The 8,640-nt window shown below is 44.4% G+C and overlaps 1 pseudogene across 1 annotated transcript; it reads right to left on the bottom strand.

Annotated features, from left to right (window-relative positions):
- Positions 1–4,579: 4,579 nt before the first annotated feature.
- On the bottom strand, positions 4,580–6,866 carry LOC307100120 (serine/threonine-protein kinase A-Raf-like; annotated as a pseudogene). The gene is made up of 2 exons: positions 6,435–6,866; positions 4,580–5,952 (listed from the first exon to the last, which is right to left on the bottom strand). The product of its transcript is annotated as a serine/threonine-protein kinase A-Raf-like (transcript).
- Positions 6,867–8,640: the final 1,774 nt, after the last annotated feature.

Here is an 8,640-nt window from a genome sequence, read left to right as displayed (position 1 = left end):
CTTGGGGGTGTGCAGGAGGCAGCTGATCAATGTTTCTCTCTCATCCATGTTTCTAACTCTAGAGAACTCTCCCTTCCTCTCTATAAAAAGTCAATAATAATAAAAAGAATCAACCAAAGAAGTGAAAGCCGGTCCACAAAGAAGTGAAACAACAAAATTGATGTTCCTCTCTTCCTTCCTCTCTCTAAAATCAATCAATAAATAAAAATTTTAAAAATGTCTCCTGAATCAACTGTTCAATGGAACTTTCAGCAATGATGGGAATCTCAGTATTTGCACTATCGAGAACTTAAAATGTAGCTAGTAATCGCTTCTTGGCCTTTTGGCTAAGATCAAGTTTAGTATCTGTTCTTATCAGTTTAATATCTGATACGTCCTCTATCCGAGGACGATATACTAAATGGATTTTTGGAGTTAGGAGATGGAATAGGAGCTTGCTCTGTCCACTCCACACATTGGCCTGGTATTGCAGTACCTCTAGGAACGGTGCATCAAAATTATATATATATATATATATATATATATATATATATATATATATATATATATATATATATAAATAAAAGCCTAAATGACCGTTAGGACCAGTAGACCAATGACTGGTCAACCAGTCGCTATGACGCACACTGACCACCAGGGGGCAGACTGTCAATGCAGGAGCTGCCCCCTGGTGGTCAGTGCGCTCCCACAGCCAACCTCCCATGGCCAGCCAACCTCCCATGGCCGGCCAACCTCCAGCAGTCCCTCCCCCGGGCCTGCTGGCCCCAATCGGCCCTGATCCCCAGCCATGCCAAGGGACCCCACTTGTGCACAAATTCGTGCACCAGGCCTCTAGTAATAATAATAATAATAATAAATAAGATAAAATGTAGCTAGTGGAACTGTAGAACTAAAATTTTAATTGTGGTTTGAATATCCACATGGAGCTAGTGACAAACGGACAGCACAGGTCTTACATGATCTCCCCACCACGTTTACCCCCTTCCAGTCCCTGGCACAAATAATCAACCCACCCCTGTTGACTAAGCTAATGAATGAAATATAAAAATATGAAAGCCATATACAGATGTTAGTAATGCCATTTAATTACTAGGTGGTATCACAGTCAACTATTTCTCAGTGAAATAAAATATTCTCATAAATTTTTATTTTTTAATTTCTTCACCCAAATTTCCATTTTGGTGTTTTTTTTTCCTACTATTAGAAACTTTTTTCCTTTTATTGAATTTATTGAGGTAAGTGATACTGGTTAACAAAAATACAGTTTCAGGTGCACAATTCTACAACACATCATCTGTACTAGTACACTTTTGTGTGTTCACCACCCCAAGTCAGACTTGTCCATCACAATTTACCCCCCCCTATATCCTTCTCCACCGCCTCCCTCCCAACAATCACCATAGTGATGTTTGTGTCCATGAGTTTTTTCTCTTTTTTGTTCAATCCCTTTGTTACAGGCACCCCAGAAACACCAAAAAAGTTGTCACAAGACAACCCCCTGAGTTGAAGGGAGAGGGTTCAACTTGCCTCCTCGGTTCTTTCAATCTCACAGGAAGGAATTCAAACAAGTGACTTGGGATGATTGCTTTGTAGTAAAGCCAATTTATTAAAAAGTAAATTTATTAAAGAAGCAAGGCAAGCCTGGCCAGTGTGGCTCTGTCAGGTGAGCATCGTCCCCTGCACCGTAAGTTTGCTGGTTTGATTCCTAGTCAGAGCACATACCCAGGTTATGGTTTTGATCCCTGGTTGGGATGCTTGTGGGCAGCAGGTGATTGATGTTTTGCTCTCACCGAGATGTTTTTCTCACCCTCTCCTTTCCTCTCTCAAATCAGTAAATAAATATATATATATTACTATTTCATTTTATTTTTTTGTTAATCCTCACCTGGAGATATTTTTCCATTTATTTTTTAGAGAGAGTGGAAGAGAGGTGGAGAGACAGAGAGAAAGAAACATCAATGTGAGAGAGACACATCGATTGGTTGCCTCCCACATGCACTCCAAACTGGGCTGGGGATTGAGCCTGCAACTGAGGTACATGCCCTTAATGGGAATCGAACTTGGGACCCTTCTGAGCAAAACCCATCAGGGCAGTCAAGATATATTTTTTAAAAAGAAGCAAGGCAAACAAATCTATTTAAACTACAACTGGTGTAGAGTGCAGATGGCTTCTCAGCTAGCCTGAAAAGCATGGTCTGGTGGGGATTCAGTATTTTATACTTTCTGTCTATATGTTTTAAAATTCCTCTGCTGGATATCTTGGGACAGATTAACTCTTAAGGTCTCTCATTTTATTTTGTTATGGCTTTTCTAGAATTTATGAGAAGTACCAGGTGATTTTATCTTTTTTTCCTAAATATCAATATTACAGGGTGTTTTTTTTTAATATGTTTTTATTGATTTCAGAGAGGAAGGGAGAGATAGAAACATCAATGAGGAGAGAATCATTGATTGGCTGCCTCCTTCATGCCCTCCACTGGGGATCGAGCCGCAACCCGGGAATTGAACCGTGACCTCCTAGTTCATAGGTTGACGCTCAACCACTGAACCACACCAGCCAGGCCTAGCAATTTTATCTTGACAAGCCCCAAAACTGTTGGCCTCCCTGTTTAAACAGTGAGATGAAAAAACGGCACTTTTTTCATTCCTCCTTCCCAACTGCTGCCTTAGCAGTTCAGGGTGATTTATGCTATGCATTCTCTGGTTATCTAGAAGGGGCATTAAGATTCCTCCTCCTTCCCTTCCCTCTGCTTTCCTGCACTCTTTAGTTTAGTGAGGAGAGGTTTTAAGCCTTTGCTCTCAAGATAAGGTCCTGCTGCAAACTAGTTGTAAACTGTTTGGCTTTGTTTAATTTTCTAGTTTCAGTTTCCCTATTCCACTTGCTTAGGAACTTTCCTAGCTTTTCATTATCTGTAACACCCCCACCCCACCCTAGCTGCCAGCCTGCTCTCTATCTATGAGCCTGTCTCTATTTTGCTTCCTATTCAGTTTGTTCATTAGATTCCACATGTGAGTGACATCATATGGTACTTGTCTTTCTCTGACTGGCTTATTTCACTTAGTATAATGCTCTCCAGTATAATGCTGTCACAAAGGGTAAGATTTCCTTTTTTATGGCTGAGTAGTGTTCCATTGTGTAAATGTACCACAGCTTTTTTATCTTTTCATCTGCTGATGGACACTTGGGCTGCTTCCAGATCTTGGCTATTGTAAATAATGCTTCAATTAACATAGGGGTGCAAATATTCTTTCAAATTAGCATAGAAACTACCTTTTTATATGCTTGAATTTTTTTCTACCATCATTCAAATATTTAATAAATATCACCATCAATTGCTAATTAAACATATTAGTTGGTTAATGTATGGTGACAGGAAGCAGATCAATGTTTGCCTAGGGGAAAGGTGGGAGGGATTGCAAAATGGCATACAGAAACTTATGGGTAGTGGGTGTGTTCTCTATCTTGATTAAAGTAAGAATTTGATTTGTGTATACATATGTCAGAACTTTTGAAATTGTACATTTCAGTATGTGAGATTCTGTATGTCAATTATACCTCAATAAAGCTGTTTAAAAAATGTTTGAAAATTTGCTCCCAGTAATATATATTAAATCTGCTAATAAATGTTAATAAAAGGGACAGCCTATATTACTAAAATCCCTGAATTATTTCTACCCTTGTAACATCTGGAAGTAAATTATTTTTCCAAGTTGCTCATCTCATTTAGTAATAAAAACAGCAAACCACTTGCCCTTGCTGGTTTGGCTCAGTGAATAGCGTGCCAGCCTGCAGACCAAAGGGTCCCGGGTTTGATTCTGGTCAGGGCGGGTGCAGGAGGCAACCAATTACATTGATGTTTCTCTTTGTCTTTCCCTCTCCCCAAAATCTAAAGAAAAATATCCTCGGGTAAGGATTAACAAAAAACAGCAAACACTCAATGCAGTGTTTATCTTTGCCAGGAACAGTTCTGAGTGGTTTATTTTTATTCATTTGATCCTCCAGACAACCAATGGAGGTAATATTGTACCTTCACTTTACAATTGAGGAAATGGAGGAACATACTACTGGTAAGTGGTGACTCCAGTCTTTGAACTCAATACAGACCTTTAGGCACAATAACGCACTGCATCAATTAAGCTTTATATAAAAAAGAAGTATTTAAGATTATTTTTTCCCCAGCAGAATTTTGTGCTTCTTAGTGATGAAAGAGGGGAGTCCTTGAATGACGGGGGAGATACAGAAGGGACCCCCAAATCCATATGGGGTGCTGGGGACCCCAAAACCTAGTGGAAGACACATCAGGCACAAATTCCAGAGAGGTTCTAAGTGGAATCCCTGCTACAAATCCCAGCCATTGGAGATGGAGGAGCTCCCAAATTTAGAAGTATCCCCAAAGTCAAGAGAAAACCAAAGTATGGATGAGGCTGTGGTCTCAGTCTTTTGGGGTTCCCCAATTCCAGAGAAATTAGAAAAGCACATGGGGATCCTCTCATCTCCCAAAGCAGAAATGGGGTTTCCTGAGGCAGTGTCAGGGCAGAGATGGGACATTGATTGATCGGTGGGCAGGGCTCCTCGGTGTAGAAGGCTGAGAGTGGTGGCTGGGGGCGGGGCCTAAGGCACAAGGCGGGCTGCGCTGAGTAGGCAGGCGGACAGCTCATCAGTCTGGGTGCCATGCAGGGAGGGTTTGGAGGCACTCCGCTCAGCCTTGGGGAGTGACCGCTGCAGCAGCTCAGTCGTGGCCAGGATCTGGGGGAAGAGGGGCCGCTCCTCTCGCTAGAACTTGAGGCAGTCAGTCAGCAGGCGCCCTATGGCCTCAGGCTAGTTGCTGAAGACTTGGCCCCGGCCTACCAGAAGGATAATCTGGTCACGGTTGTCAATGTGGCTATAAGGCAAGGAGCCGGTCATAAGCTCCTAGAGCACAACCCCATAGGCATAGGCATCCGATTGGAAGCTGTAGGGGTTCGGGTCCTGCATACGGATCACCTCAGGCGCCATCCACAGCACAGAGCCCGAGGGCTGCTCCAGGGGCTGAGCCCCGCTCCACCGAGTCTTCACCGCGGCCAGGCCGAAGTCACGGATCTTCCCTGGGAGCCCCTGGTGTGGGAAGATGTTGTTAGACCTGAGAGCCCGGTGGATGGTGTTCTGGGGAGGTAGTCCTGCCCTGGGCAGTCTGCCGGCCACGTCACTGAGCTGGACCGGGTCGAAGCGTGTGTGGGCCACGTGCAGGTGATGGAAGAGGTGGGAGCCCTCGCACCACTGTGAGGTGATGGCAAACCCCGGCCGGGCCATGAAGCCCATGAACAGCAAGATGTTGACGTGCTGTGTCTTCCCGAGCACCTGCATCTCCTTCTTGAAGGCCTGGGCCTGCCCAGCTGCGGGTTGGGCCACCTTGAGCATCCTCACGGCCACATGGCCATGCCACCGCCCACGAAACACGGTGCCAAAGGAGCCGGTCCCGGTCCTCTTCAGCAGCTGCACCTCACTGGGTGGCACCTGCCAGTAATCGCGACCCCAGATTCTTCTCTTTCTTCTTGTCATCAGCCAAGGACTTCCTATCCCGCTGTTCTGCCGGGGACTTGGAATATGGAGACTTCCTCCCGGAGGACACACTGGCTGGGCTGGGGCTCCCCCAGGACGCTCCATCACTGCCACCTCTACTACCAGCAGCATCAGTGCTGAAACTCTGGGCAGCGAGCTGGATGAGGCTGGGGTCCCGGGGGGTTGTGGTGCTGACCATATTGACATTGGGGGTAGACGTGGAGCGGATGCGCTGCAGGGTGGCATTGGCCACGGCAGGAAAGGGAAGTGCTCAGGGTCTCGGTGCTGGGTGCCGGAGCTGGAACCCTGAGAGGTTAGCGGCTCATTCAGTGGATGGTTGGAGGGAGCCTCATGCTCTCTGTAGCCTCCGGACAAATCCTGATACTGTGGTAGTACTGCTGGCAGTTGGTACTCATATTGAGAAGGCTAAAAGGGCTAATGTAACCCTGATATTTGGGGGGCTAGCAATCTGAATCTGTGCCAGCAAGCCCAGTGTACATTCTTGATAACCTATAAGTAAGTCACTGCCTCTTTCCCAGAAACTGGTCCTGCAGAACCTGTTATCTAAATGCTCACATTTCACAGAGGCCATAAACTGTGAACAGTGCACAGCCCCGGGGGGAGAGGGGGTTATTAGTGCTGGCGCCAGGCCAGACCATCAGATATGGCCTGGAGATCCCCAACACCTGGGGCCTTTTTGAAAAGCCCGTGAAAAGGACTGGAAGCATAATCCATATTTGCGGGACAAAGACACCTGAAAGATATAAAAGAGAAGCTCCCTGCATGTTACTTTGCTCAGACTTGGGAAGTTATCCCGCTGAGCCCACCAGCGTAACAAACAGTGTAACTCCCTTTCTCTAAAGCGTTGCTTGGTTTTTCTCTGGTCTTCTGCAACAATGTCAACACAGACGGTGGGGACCTTAGAGGAACAATGCTGGTGGAACTTGCAGGTTTGGCAGCGGAAGCCATGGGACAGAAACTTAAGGCAGAAGTCACAGGACGCCAGGCTGAAGGAGGTCTTCCGTACAAAACTGTGCGTGGTCAGTGGGACATCTTCAAGGACCTCAACAATGAGCTCCTCGCCATCCAGGGGGCAATGGCTGTGTCCCAGGCAGTGACTGTCTTTCACCCTTTGATGAGCCGGTAGACCACACAGCAATCCTAATTGAGACCCTGCACCCTGAGAGCCTTGTCTGGGTGTCGTAAACACTCATGCCATCTGGACAGTCACCACTGGGCGTTGTTTGTTGGGCAGGTACACTTTGACAGTGCTCACTGCCCAGGATGGCTCAGCCCCATCAGCAGGGGGGCTCCATGGTGGCTCCATGGTGAATTTTGTCCAGATGGACTGAGGCAGGGCTGGGCGCATGCCATGGGGCTCCTGTCAGGCTGCAGTGGCTGCCGCCACCTCCATCTTGAACCTGTCTTCTGGTTTCCAGTATTTAAGATTATGTAAAATATTTTTAACAATGCAGTATATGTTAAGTTTAAATGTATCTACTTACATTTTAAATGCTCCAATCTGTGAAAATAACCAAAAGAAAAATATTTTCTAAAGATGCTACAAATTTGCATGTGATACTAGTATGATTTATACTACTGCTCTTAGTCTTTGGTTTCAATCATAAAAACTGATTTTTATCCTTACCTTGTATTTTCCTTTGAAACTGATTTTCCCCTGAAGGTTCTGTTTCATAATTTTAAGCTCATTGTCTATGTCTTATTTTGTGAACCACTGATTCCTAGATGTGATTTAGAACATAATTTTTATCTAATATAGCTTTCTTCTTTTTAAATCCTCACCGAGGATAGGTTTTTATTGATTTTTAGAGAGGGAGAGGGAGAGAGAGAGAAACATGGACAAGAGAGAGAAAAAAATGATCAGTTGCCTCCAGTACCTGCCCCTACCGGGATTGAACTCTCAACCTAGGTATATGCCCTGATCGGGAATAAAACCTTTTGGTAGAAAGGGATGACACTCCAATCAACTGAGCCACCTGGCCAGTGCTAATGTAGCTTTCTTCATTTAAGCTATTAAGGACTAAAATTTCATCATTTAGGACTAGGAAGATGCTTTCTTTCTTTCTTTCTTTTTTTTTGGTTGTTTTATATATATATGGTTGATAGTATTATAGATGTCTCCCACTCCACCTCCTTCAGCCCCCTTTCCCATCCCCCAGATCTTCACAACCCTATTGCCCGTGTCTATGGGCTATGCATGTAAGTTATTTGGTTTATCTCTTCTCGTAAGAAGCTTCTATTTTAAAGCTGTTCTTTAAATATACTCTCAACAAATATTCTGTTTTTGTGCTATACCAGGTTTATCTAGTTTACCTATATCTACTTTACTATAGCTCTCCACAATTATTTCACCTGCATAAATAGTAGCAGTCTCTGATGAAATCTGTATCCAAGACCTTGAAGGTGGCAGCACACAGTAAGCAGCACAACCTCAAATAATTTTCTATTAAGAGTTGTTTAAATTAATTAAAAATACATTTAATCCCTGCATCACAACCTTAAAATGAATGTGTTTTTAAAAAATATATGTATTTTTTATTGATTTCAGAGAGGAAGGGAGAGGAAGAAACATCAATGATGAGAGAATCATTGATCGGCTGCCTCCTTTACGCCCCCTACTGGGGATCAAGCCCGCAACCCCAGCATGTGCCCTGACCAGGAATCCAACCATGACCTCCTGGTTCATTGGTCAATGCTCAACCACTGGGCCACACCTGCTCGGCTGAATGTATGTTATTGATGCAACTTGTAAGTTTGCCCTTGTTTTCCTCTTTCATTTCCTGAAATCCATTTTGATCTGGCTTTATAATGTTTGCAACTTAAAGTTAATAAAAATCATCATTGCTTAAAAAAAGTAAAATCTAAAATTCAGGAGTTCATGAAATGCATGCATTCTTTCCTGGTCTCATTATTCCAGATGGTTAGATTTCCCTCTTCTGTACCTGGTTCTTTCCACTGTTGGGAATCCGTGTCCGCTGACCTCTGTGGAGTCACTGGGGGCAGCGTGGGAAGCGGCCGTTTTTAAGGTGAGGGCACTGCAGCTGGAATGCTTAACAAATGAAAACACTAGGGAAACGCAC

This window comes from Cnephaeus nilssonii (assembly GCF_951640355.1).
Source record: "Cnephaeus nilssonii genome assembly, chromosome: 5".
Taxonomy (NCBI): Eukaryota; Metazoa; Chordata; class Mammalia; order Chiroptera; family Vespertilionidae; genus Cnephaeus; species Cnephaeus nilssonii.
This window is presented reverse-complemented; position numbering and strand designations above follow the sequence as displayed.